This window comes from Bufo bufo, chromosome 3 (assembly GCF_905171765.1).
Source record: "Bufo bufo chromosome 3, aBufBuf1.1, whole genome shotgun sequence".
In the NCBI taxonomy this organism is placed as follows: Eukaryota; Metazoa; Chordata; class Amphibia; order Anura; family Bufonidae; genus Bufo; species Bufo bufo.
The window spans coordinates 7,355,434-7,367,879 of NC_053391.1; positions in this window are offsets into that span (position 1 = coordinate 7,355,434).

Sequence of the window (12,446 nt, forward strand, 5' to 3'; positions counted from 1 at the left end):
TTTGATTTCATATCTTTAATTGAACCTATTACCCTATGAGCGCCTTCCTATTATTTTTTTCGCCACTATCGATGCTCCTGATGAGGTGGCGGACGGTCTCCTGAGGTATCTCCTCCCAGACCTGGACTAAAGCATCTGCCAACTCCTGGACAGTCTGTGGTGCAACGTGACGTTGGTGGATAGAGCGAGACATGATGTCCCAGATGTGCTCAATTAGATTCAGGTCTGGGGAACGGGCAGGCCAGTCCATAGCATCAATGCCTTCATCTTGCAGGAACTGCTGACACACTCCAGCCACATGAGGTCTAGCATTGTCTTGCATTAGGAGGAACCCAGGGCCAACCGCACCAGCATATGGTCTCACAAGGGGTCTGAGGATCTCATCTCGGTACCTAATGGCAGTCAGGCTACCTCTGGCGAGCACATGGAGGGCTGTGCGGCCCTCCAAAGAAATGCCACCCCACACCATTACTGACCCAATGCCAAACCGGTCATGCTGGAGGATGTTGCAGGCCGCAGAACGTTCTCCACGGCGTCTCAAGACTCTGTCACGTCTGTCACATGTGCTCAGTGTGAACCTGCTTTCATCTGTGAAGAGCACAGGGCGCCAGTGGCGAATTTGCCAAACGTCCTGCACGGTGTTGGGCTGTAAGCACAACCCCCACCTGTGGACGTCGGGCCCTCATATCACCCTCATGGAGTCTGTTTCTGACCGTTTGAGCAGACACATGCACATTTGTGGCCTGGTGGAGGTCATTTTGCAGGGCTCTGGCAGTGCTCCTCCTGTTCCTCCTTGCACAAAGGCAGAGGTAGCGGTCCTGCTGCTGGTTTGTTGCCCTCCTACAGCCTCCTCCACGTCTCCTGATGTACTGACCTGTCTCCTGGTAGCGTCTCCATGCTCTGGACACTACGCTGACAGACACAGCAAACCTTCTTGCCACAGCTCGCATTGATGTGCCATCCTGGATAAGCTGCACTACCTGAGCCACTTGTGTGGGTTGTAGACTCTGTCTCATGCTACCACTAGAGTGAAAGCACCGCCAGCATTCAAAAGTGACCAAAACATCAGCCAGGAAGCATAGGAACTGAGAAGTGGTCTGTGGTCACCACCTGCAGAACCACTCCTTTATTGGGGGGGTCTTGCTAATTGCCTATAATTTCCACCTGTTGTCTATCCCATGTGAAATTGATTGTCACTCAGTGTTGCTTCCTAAGTGGACAGTTTGATTTCACAGAAGTGTGATTGACTTGGAGTTACATTGTGTTGTTTAAGTGTTCCCTTTATTTTTTTGAGCAGTGTACATTTTTGTTGCATTGTTGTGTATAATTAGTTCTGATGAGTCACGCCGGTGATATTCTGATGCTTATCTGTAGGAATGTAAAGAGTCATTGGAATGGCTATAATCTTGTGATCAGGGTTCATTAAATGGATTGCCCCCTGGCTATTGTGGGAGTGAAAGCCTATAATCATATATGTCTTAGGAGGTGTCCTTTCTGCTGCAGGTTTCTTCCTGTCCAGGGACAATTCTAGCCTTTCTGCTACTGGAGGCAAAAATTGCATGATTTTCCTAACCTGTGACGTAAAGTCATGATTTTATTAAAGACACGGAGGCGAGTATTGCTATCTCTTCCTTTACTGTGGACCAATAGCAGCAAAGAAAAAATACAAAACCAAAGCAAGTTACCAAGGCAACAAGGCCCTCCCCCATATGACCCAGTATAATAGTCCTGGATCCCAAAGACTCCTCCTCTTTCTTTGATAATGACTTTCCCCTTGAAAACTGAACATCACAAGTCGAAACTCCAGCCGAACGAAAAAACTAAGACGAAAGCATCATGGAACCAGTTGTTGAACTGAAGAACGAAGATAAAGAAACGACAATCACCAGTTGCAGTGCAAATAGTAGATTCATCCTATGAAAAGAAAAATCATAGAAACAAAGGGTAATTGACCTTGTAAGAATGTAGATAAGGCATAGTCTAGTAAGATATCTACCAATAGATCGATACTCTAAGTACAGTACAAGAATAATACAAGCTCTAAAGAATAAATAATGATAAACATAGTAAGAAGGGAGGGTAGAAAAATGGGGGAGGGGCAATACTCGCCTCCGTGTCTTTAATAAAATCATGACTTTACGTCACAGGTTAGGAAAATCATGCAATTTTATTACATGACACGGAGGCTCCTATTGCGAGTTTAAAGCTGACTCACAACTGAGGAGAAAACATGAGAAGGAGAACGAAAATAAAACTCACGAAACGTCGAAACTCGTGACCAGTCTGCAAGTCGCATAATGTCCTCCAATCGTGCCCCTGCGACTGCCATGGAAGTCGCTGAAGCACCTCTGGTGGAATGTGCGGTGAATACCGCGGTGTCCACTCCCGCTTGAGACATAATCCATTTAACCCATCGAGCCAAGGTGATGCTGGTAACGGGGTGAAAAGGACGGCGGTAAGATAGAAAAAGCTGAGGGCAAGTGGAAACACGAAGTGAAGCAGTACGAGACTCATATTCTCTTAGACAGGCGACCGGACAGAGAGACGGAGCTTACGGGAAACACGGGTAAGACACCGACCGAATATTGGTCTTGGTGCGTCGAGTGATATTAAACACCACACCCTCCGGTGTAAAAGAACGAGCGTCGTAATCCAAGGCCCTAACGTCCAAGACTCTCTTACAAGAGATCAAACAGAACAGGGAAACCAATTTAGCGGAAAGCTGTCGTAAGGAGAGGTCTGTGTTGAGCGACCAGGACGAAAACAGAGATAAGACTGAAGACACATCCCAGGTGGACGAAAAACAAGGCCTAGGAGGACGCAAGAGGCGGGAGCCCCTAAGAAGGCAGCATACCAAAGGGTGCTGACCCGCAGAAATTCCATTAAAACCCTGATGAGAGGCAGAAATGGCCAAACGAAACAAATTGATCGTACGATACGCCTTCCCCTTATCATACAGAGATGTGAGGAACTCCAGAATCTCCGTTACAGGGGCTGAAACGGGATCCACGTGCCTTACCATGCACCAGTCAGTCCAAGATTTCCAGGCCCCACAATAGGATCGTCTGGTTCCGGGAGCCCATGCGTCTTCCAAAAGGCGTCTAGTTGAATCCAAAACCGCTGAGACGTGCCAGGGTTCCCCCGAGACTCTGCAGGCCAGGAGCTGCAGGGATCCCTCTAGTATGAGGGGATGTTGTAGACCTGAAGGATCTATAAGGAGGTCTGGTAACGCTGGGAGAAGCAGAGGATACTGTATCAGGCATTCCAATAACTGGGGGAACCAAGACTGGGTGGTCCAGAACGGGACAATCAGGACTAGTTCGGCCCTCTGTTGGCGAACTTGAGCTAAGACTCGGGGAATCATAGCAAATGGTGGGAAGGCATACATGAGATGTCCCGACCAGTCTTGCAAAAAGGCGTCTATCGCTTCTGCGTCTGGGTCCGGACGCCAGCTGTAGGAGCGGAGAAGCTGAGTGTTCAAGCGGGATGCCAAGAGGTCCAAATAGAAAGGTCCCCATAGGGAGGATATGGAAGAGAACACCGTCGTGTCTAGCTTCCAATCGCTGGAGTCGGAGAGAAAACGAGAACTCCAGTCCGCGTGAGTGTTGTGGAGGCCGGGCAGATACTCCGCGACTACGGTGAGATCCCTGGCGAGGCAGAAGGTCCAAAATTCCCGAGCTAGGTGGGACAGGGTCGTCGAATGCGTGCCTCCCATGGCGTTGACGTAGCGAACTGCTGAAATGTTGTCCATCCGCAGTCTGATGCAGGTCCTGGCCAGCCCATTCGCAAAAATGCGAATCGCGAAAGAGCCCGCGAGAAGTTCCAGAGCGTTGATGTGTAAGGTGGATTCCTCCGCAGACCAGCGTCCTCCGGTGGTCACTCCGTTGCAGTAAGCGCCCCATCCCAGCAGGCTGGCATCCGAAACGATCGTAAAGTCTGGACGAGGGCCGAAAATCGCCTTGCCGTTCCAGGCCTCCAAATTGTGGATGCACCAAGTCAACTCGTCCCTGGTTGCCTTGTCTAGGGTGATCAAGTCCGCATAAGAGAGACCCGCCTGAAGTTGGGCGATCTTGAGGCGTTGCATGGCACGGTACTGTAGGGGGGCTGGAAAGACAGCCTGGATAGAAGCCGAGAGGAGACCTATGATGCGGGCCAGTTGGCGCAGAGAGACCTGCGGGAGGGAAAGAGCGTGGCAAAGCTCCTTGCGGATAGCTCGGACTTTGGAAAACGGGAGGCTGAGCGTCTCTGTGTTCGAGTCTATCGTGAAGCTCAAAAATTCCATCTTCTGGGCCGAAGTCAGGCAGGATTTCTCCAGGTTGAGTAGGAAACCTAGATGGGATAAGAGGTCCATAGTCCAAATTAAGTGCATCAGCAGGGTTAATCGGTCCTGGGCCATGAGGAGGATATCGTCCAGATAGATAATTAGACGGATTCCTCGACTGCGGAGGCAGGAGAGAACAGGACGTAGCAACTTTGTAAAAGCCCAAGGAGCTGAGGAGAGTCCGAAGGGAAGACATGTAAATCACCACACCTCCTTGTCCCTCTGGAAACGAAGGAGGTACCTGGATGTTTCGGATACTGGAACCGTTAGATAGGCATCTTTCAAGTCTAACTTGACCATCCAATCTCCGTGTAGGAGCATGTCCCTGAGGAGGTGAATGCCCTCCATTTTGAAATGGCGATAACAGACGAAGGCGTTTAGCGGCCGAAGGTTGATAACAGGGCGCATCTGGCCTCCTTTTTTGGCCACTAGAAACATATTGCTGAGAACTCCCTTGGAAGAGGCCGAGGCCGGTTCTATTGCGCCTTTCAGGGAAAGGGCCTGTAATTCCTTGTGCAAAAGAAGATATTTTGGAGTTGGAAGGCTGTAAGGTACAGGAGGGGGAATGATCTGAGAGTCGACATGTTCTATATGGAAACCCTGGACGGTCGAAAGAACCCATGGGTCCAAAGTAATTGTTGACCAAACGTGGGAAAAACGACGGAGTCTGCCCCCTACCCAGGTAATTGAAGAAAGGGACGGGATTGGTAGAATTTACCGAATGGGCGTCTTGAAGCTGAAAAACCTCTGGCTCCTCGGGATCTCCATGAAGGACTGCGGGTGGGGAAAAATGCAGACGGCTGTCTGATCTCCTGGTTGGTGTTTCGGTACAAAAAGGAGCATCGACCCGATCTGTGGGTCTGGAATGATGACCAGCCGGACAGGCGGCCCCTAGAGCTGCCGGCCCTGGTGGAGACCCGTCCCTGAAAAACGCGTCTCATAGACGTTTGGGCTTTATCTAAGGCTGTAAAAGCTCCAACAAAAGGGGATAGGTCTTTTATAAAAGAATCCCCAAACAGGAGGCCCTAGGCGTCTTTGCCTGCCTCCGTTAATGCCAAATTTGAGAGCTTAGGCTCAATCTTAAAGAGTATGGCTTTCCGCCTCTCAATAGAGAGAGAGAGGTGTTAATATTGCCTGTGATACACACAGCACGCTGCACCCATCCACTGAGCTCTTCCGGGTCTACCAGCATGTTTTGAGCTTTAGCGGATTCAGCCAACTCAAATATCTTTGTCAGGGGGCCTAATATGTCTAATACCTTGTCTTAACAAGCTTTCAAGGCTGATTCAAGCCCTTTGCGGGGGTTCCATCCCGACTTAGATAAATACTGGGACATTTTAGGGTCCACAACTGGGGTCTCACAGACCTTATTTGGGACAATTGGTCTGGGGCACTCAGCCCTCAACTTGTTTCTTGTCTCTTTACTAAGAGGCTGGCGAATCCGGGCCTCCAGGTATCTGGCGACATGGTCAGATGGAAGCCACTCTGCGGACCTCGGATGGTGGAGAGCATCCGGGTCAAAGAGCGGTTTGCCAGAAGGGTCTAGGATGGCCGAAGAGGGTTCAAAAGAACCGTCAGCATTAGTGGTAAGGCATATGGTGGGGGTTGAAGATGGCCCCTGGGCATCCATATCTAATAGGTCCAGACCCTCCTCCTCAGCACTGTGGGAAGATTTTTCCTGAGCCTCCTCATCCGAACCATGATCGGATTCCGAATCAGTTTCATGCTGCGCTCTGGCGCATTTCCAGTGCCTCGCCTTTTCTGCCTGCTATCTTGGGTGGAAGGTATCACACCAATGCTCAGAATTCTGGAGGCTGGCACATCAGGGGCGGCCGCCCATGAACTAGAGGGTCCAGGGCGGCTACTGGCCTTAGTGGAGGATGGATTGTTTGTCATAAATGCCTCAGAAATGGAGTGAGAGATGGCAGAAGCCATAGACCCCATGGCTGATTGAATGGCCATAGCTACAGAACGCTGAATTGCTAGCGCCTGTTCATCAGTTTTTGCAGAGGCAGACTCCAGGACATGTGACAACTCCTCCATGTCCTCAGGAGTGGGGGTGTGCCGGTTATGGTCAGACATGCTGACAGGACAGAAACCAATGAAGGTAGTAATAGTCTGGGGAATGACAAGGGGATAAAGGGTATAAGCAGAGAACCTAACTGACCGGCAGCAAAAAACTCACTGGTGAGGAGAGCCGGAGCGATGTAGTGGTAAGTACGCCGCACTAGAAAAAACTGCCGAGATCTCGCGGCAACACACAGATGGCAGGAGTGAGATCTCGCGATAATGCGGGTGAAAAAACGCGCAAGATCTTGCATAACGAGGAAAGAAGCGCACGAACACTGGCTGGGGAAGAAGAAGAAGAAGAAGGAGAGGACGGAAATGGCGGCTGAAGTCTCTCGAGACTACGGCCGCCCGTCGGACGCGCAGAGAAGAGCGCGTAAGACCAGAGGTAAACGGAGATAACAGGAGAAAGAAAGAGGGAGAGTACGCCGCACTAGAGAGGGGGCAAAACCTGTAGGAATAAAAACGGGGAAACAATAGACAAAAGAAATATAAAAACAGAACCTAGAGAGGGGCTAAGGGATAAGATGTGTAAGAAAAAACTGATATGAGGGGATATTTCTAAGTCCCCGTTCAATACCAAGCCCCCCCCAAATGATTTGCCCACACAATGAGTACTTATCTGGACAGCAGCAGCAAAGAAAGAGGAGGAGTCTTTGGGATCCAGGACTATTATACTGGGTCATATGGGGGAGGGCCTTGTTGCCTTGGTAACTTGTTTTGGTTTTGTATTTTTTCTTTGCTGCTATTCGTCCACAGTAAAGGAAGAGATAGCAATAGGAGCCTCCGTGTCATGTAATAAAATTCCAAATTATATTTCAAGTAAGCAGGCACTCACCATCTATTTATATATAGAACAATGACTGTAAATCCATAAGCATGTATATCATTTATTCACATCACTCTAAAATACATATATAAAAAAATACATACAGTATATATAATTTTTTTTAATTAAAACCTATAATAAGATAAAAGTTCACCCTAAAAAATTGTGTTAGGGGGTAATATAGAAAGATACCATGCAGACAATTAGCAAAAGCGTTTTCAGATGATAAATCCTAAATTAGTAGCAGTAATAGGTAAAAGCTTAAAAGAGCTATTACTATTATTGGTGCCACTAACTATTGCTGTTGTCACTGTTACTAACTGTCACCGATTGGTACCATCGGTTCTTAAGGGACATACCAATCAAGCCCCACCATTTCTGGACTACTGCTACTAATTTAGGATTTATCATCTTAAAACGCTTTTGCTAATTGTCTGCATGGTATCTTTGTATATTATTTTTTAGGGTGAACTTTTATCTTATTATAGGTTTTCTTAAAAAAATATGTATATATGTATTTTAGAGTGATGTGAATAAATGAAATACATGCTTGTGGATTTACAGTCATTGTTCTATATATACCTAGATGGTGAGTGGCTGCTTACTTGAAATATACTTACTTCATTGTTTGTGATTGGTTGAATCACTTTTTGAGCAAGAGCACCTTTCCCATTGCCACATAGAAGGTGAGCCGCTATATTACTTAAATTCCTCTTTGCCAAAAATTCTAAATTCTCAATCCAGCCTCTCCCCCCAGCCCTACTGGTAAAGACAGATGTGGATGAACATTACATTCAGCTCTATGAAACATACAGGAGAACACAGCAGCACATGACTATTACATCTAGCGACGTCTCCTTTGATATAGGAATTCCCTCTCATCATTTTCTCCATTCGGAGATCAGACTGACTTTTTGACTTGTTTCAATCGCATCTTGTCTTTGCAGAGTTTGGCACACAGACATCTTAAAGGGCTTCTGTCACCCCCCAAAAGTCATTTTTCATTTTTGGGCTAATTAAAATCCTTATAGTGCGATTATTCAATATATAGTGATCTTTCCTTTTTCTGTGGCTTAGTTTCTTTAAAAAAACGCACTTTTATAATATGTTAATTACCTCGCTACCAGCAAGTAGGGCGCCGCATCCTCCTTTCAAAAAAACGCCCCCTCCATCTGTTGATTGACAGGGCCAGCGAGCGCTCTCCTCCTCTGGCTGGCCCTGTCTGCAATTCAAATCCCGCGCCTGCGCCTTACGTGTCTTGATTCGGCACAGGCGCTCTGAGAGAAGGACGCTCGCTTCCTCAGCACTTCCTCAGTGCGCCTGCGCCGATGACGTCTTCTCTTTCGGGTTTAGAGGTGACGTCATCGGCGCAGGCGCACTGAGGGAGCGCTGAGGAAGCGAGAGTCCTTCTCTCAGAGCGCCTGCGCCGAATTAAGACACGTAAGACGCAGGATAGCAATCCGTCCAGGCCCTGACGCAGCAAAGCAGGCCCAAACCATGATGCCCCCACCATCATACCTCACAGTTGGGATGAGGTTTTGAGGTTGGTGTGCTGTGCCTCTTTGTCTCCACATATAGTGTTGTGTGTTTCTTCCAAACAACTCAACTTTGGTTTCATCTGTCCACAGAATATTTTGCCAGTACTGCTGTGGAACATCCAGGTGCTCTTGTGCAAACTGTAAACGTGCAGCAATGTTTTTTTGGACAACAGTGGCTTCCTCTGTGGTATCCTCCCATGAAATCCATTCTTGTTTAGTGTTTTACGTATCGTAGATTCGCTAACAGGGATGTTAGCATATGCCAGAGACTTTTGTAAGTCTTTAGCTGACACTCTAGGATTCTTCTTCACCTCATTGAGCAGTCTGCGCTGTGCTCTTGCAGTCATCTTTACAGGACGGCCACTCCTAGGGAGAGTAGCAGCAGTGCTGAACTTTCTCCATTTATAGACACTTTGTCTTACCGTGGACTGATGAACAGCAAGGCTTTTGGAGATACTTTTATAACCCTTTCCAGCTTTATGCAAGTCAACAATTCTTAATCGTAGGTCTTCTGAGAGCTCTTTTGTGCGAGGCATCATTCACATCAGAAAATGCTTCTTGTGAAAAGCAAACCCAGAACTGGTGTGTGTTTTTTATAGGGCAGGGCAGCTGTAACCAACACCTCCAATCTCATCTCATTGATTGGACTCCATTTGGCTGACACCTCACTCCAATTAGCTCTTGGAGATGTCATTAGTCTAGGGGTTCACATACTTTTTCCACCTGCACTGCGAATGTTTACATGGTGTGTTCAATAAAAACATGGTAACATTTAATTCTTTGTGTGTTATTAGTTTAAGCAGACTGGGATTGTCTATTGTTGTGACTTAGATGAAGATCAGATCACATTTTATGACCAATTTGTGCAGAAATCCATATCATTCCAAAGGGTTCACGTACTTTTTCTTGCAACTGTATATTGGCCCCCTCTGTACGATATATATTGGCCCCCTCTGTACTATATATATTGGCCCGCTGTAGTATAGATAATGCCCCTCCTCTGTAGTATATATAATGACGCCCTGTGTATTACATATAATGGCTCCCCTCTTTAGTATAGATAATGCCCTCCCCCTGTATTATATATATTGGCTCCCTCTGTACTATAGATAATGCCCTACCTCTGTAGTATATATATATTGCCCCCCTGTACTATAGATAATGATCCCTCTCTAGTATATATATATATATATATATATATATATATTGCCCCCTGTACTATATATATTGGCTCCCTCTGTACTATAGATAATGGTTCCCTCTGTAGTTTATATAAAACGGCCCACCTCTTTAGTATAGATATTGGGCCCCCTCTGTAGTATATATAATGCTCTTCCCCACCCCAGTATTTTTAGCATACATAAAAAAAAAAAAAAAAGCAAGATATTGATCAGTGTTCCGCTCTCCACCGCCATCTGCAATGCCGGCCACAGGCTCCTTCCGTCTGCAGCCTGAGCTCCAGCTTCCTGGCCCATGCGGTCCCAATGACTTCACAGTGCTCTCCTGTGCCAGGTCTCACACAGTGATGTGATCATGAACGCCTGCGTCGGAGGTTGTGGTGATGTCATCAGGGTCTCCTGTGCTGTACTACTGCCTCATCAGCTTCAGACCTAATAGCCTGAGGGTGAATGACAGGGGCTCAGGGGGGTGAGGGGTTTATTTTCTTCAGCTTTCTCCCATCACAACTCAGGCGGTGTGCCCTTTCCTGATCCCCTTATCACAGCTCAGAAGACTTTTGATTTTGTGCAGCCACTTCAGTAGAAATGACTACACAGATTAACCACCAGGGGGTGCCAAAATGACGAAAGTTTTTGATGCTGAATTATATTATGTAACATTTCATTTTGTCGCAAACTCTTTAAGTCCTGGAGACAACTCAGTCCACCGAGGGGCAAAGCATAGCCCCTCAGCTCCTCAGCTATCTAGGGCTAGCCCCGCCCCCTCGGGGGATTAAAGCTCTTATTTCTATACAGAATAAAAGTATTTTTTTTTCTTAGAAATCTAGAGGGCAAAAAAAAAATTCCGCTACTGAAAATCAGCTCCATTCACCTGGATGGGGTTTGCAGAAATCCGTGTGCTTGCCGCCCGATTCAAAAGATGGAACTGATTTTCAGTTGCTGAATTTTCTGCCACAAAATCTGCTGCGTGTGAAGGCGCCCTAACACAACAATCCATATGGTCAGTAGGTCATGTAGCCCCTTCAGGTTGTGTAGGGACTTGGTGGAAGCTAGGGGTCTGGGTTTGGTCTCATGTTGTAATTTGGTGCACTATACTTAAAGGCTATTTACACCATTGGGGCAATTTTTATCATGATTGAATTTTACTCATTTTAGGCTAAAAATAATTTTTTCATTTGATCTTTATTAAAAATATTTAGCCGTTCTGTCACAAACGTTTAACTCTTTGTCCAGCTGTGTGAATCCTACTTTGACTTTCACTGTGTGCTGGTCATCTTATAACGCATCTCTAAATTACTAAAAGATCATAAACACTTATTTAAGCCACATTCTTGTAAGTAAATCAGAATTAAGCAATAATGAGTGTTTAGAAGGTCAGAGATAAGGAGCTGTCAACTGAACACAGTAAAAATACAGATCCTGCTACTAGAGAATCTCAAGGCTGTACAGAGAAAGGGGCTACAAAATTTGAATAAAAACCAACTGAAAAAAGAAGAAGATTTTTTAGCTGAAAATGAGTACAAAGTTACCTCCAAAGGTGTACACAGCATTTATGTTTTTTTTCCCCACAGTGGTTCTTAGCTCATTAGTGGGTGTGTCTTCCTCTATGGAGCTGATTCCTGTAAAGCTGCATCTGTAAACACAGGGGTTGTGTGGGCTGCATTTGCAGCTCAGTAGGATCAGACAGATGTTTTATTTTTTTATAAATCTGTATTAATGAAATACCCAATATTTTTTATTTATTTCAGGGACAGACTACTTCCACATATCCTTTTATGACGGATGCATGCGGTTGTATTATTGTAACGCAAGAGTTTTTGCAGATCCATGACAGATCCGCAAAAAACGCTAATGTAAAAGTAGCCACATTTATGAGGGTCCAGCTTTTTAAGTACAAATAGTACAGATGTAGTTTTTGGAAAGGAATCTGTGCAGCGTAACGATTAGTCAGGTGGACAAAAAATTCCAGGACTTTCTTATCGACAAACAAATACACTACTCACAAAAAGTTTGGGATATTTGGCTTATGGGTGAAATTTCAGGATGAACCTAAAATGCACTCTAGCCTTTACAGGTGTTTGATCCATTAATCGCCCAATAAATGTCCTGGTTCCATTAGAATTGGTATTAAACAGTCCTCATCATGCTGTTCACATTGTGACATCATGAGACCAAGACGAGACCTAACAGTTGATGAACAGGACCTCGCCATTGTGAGGCTTCAAGCAGGATGTTCTCAGACTGAAGTGGCCCCTGAGCTTAGAGTGTCACAGAGAGTCATCAGCAGGTTGTAACAGAGATACAGAGACTGGAAGAGTCACAGAAAGGCAGAGAAGTGGACGTCCTGTGGCCACATCCCACACTGATGACCGCTTCATTGTGAACAATGCCCTGCGTAACCGGAGGATGAATGCCACATAACTCCAGGGACATTTAAGGGAGGTGAGAGGCACCCAAGTGTCACGTCAGACCATTCGAAACTGTTTGCATCAGCGTGGTCTGCGTGCTAGACG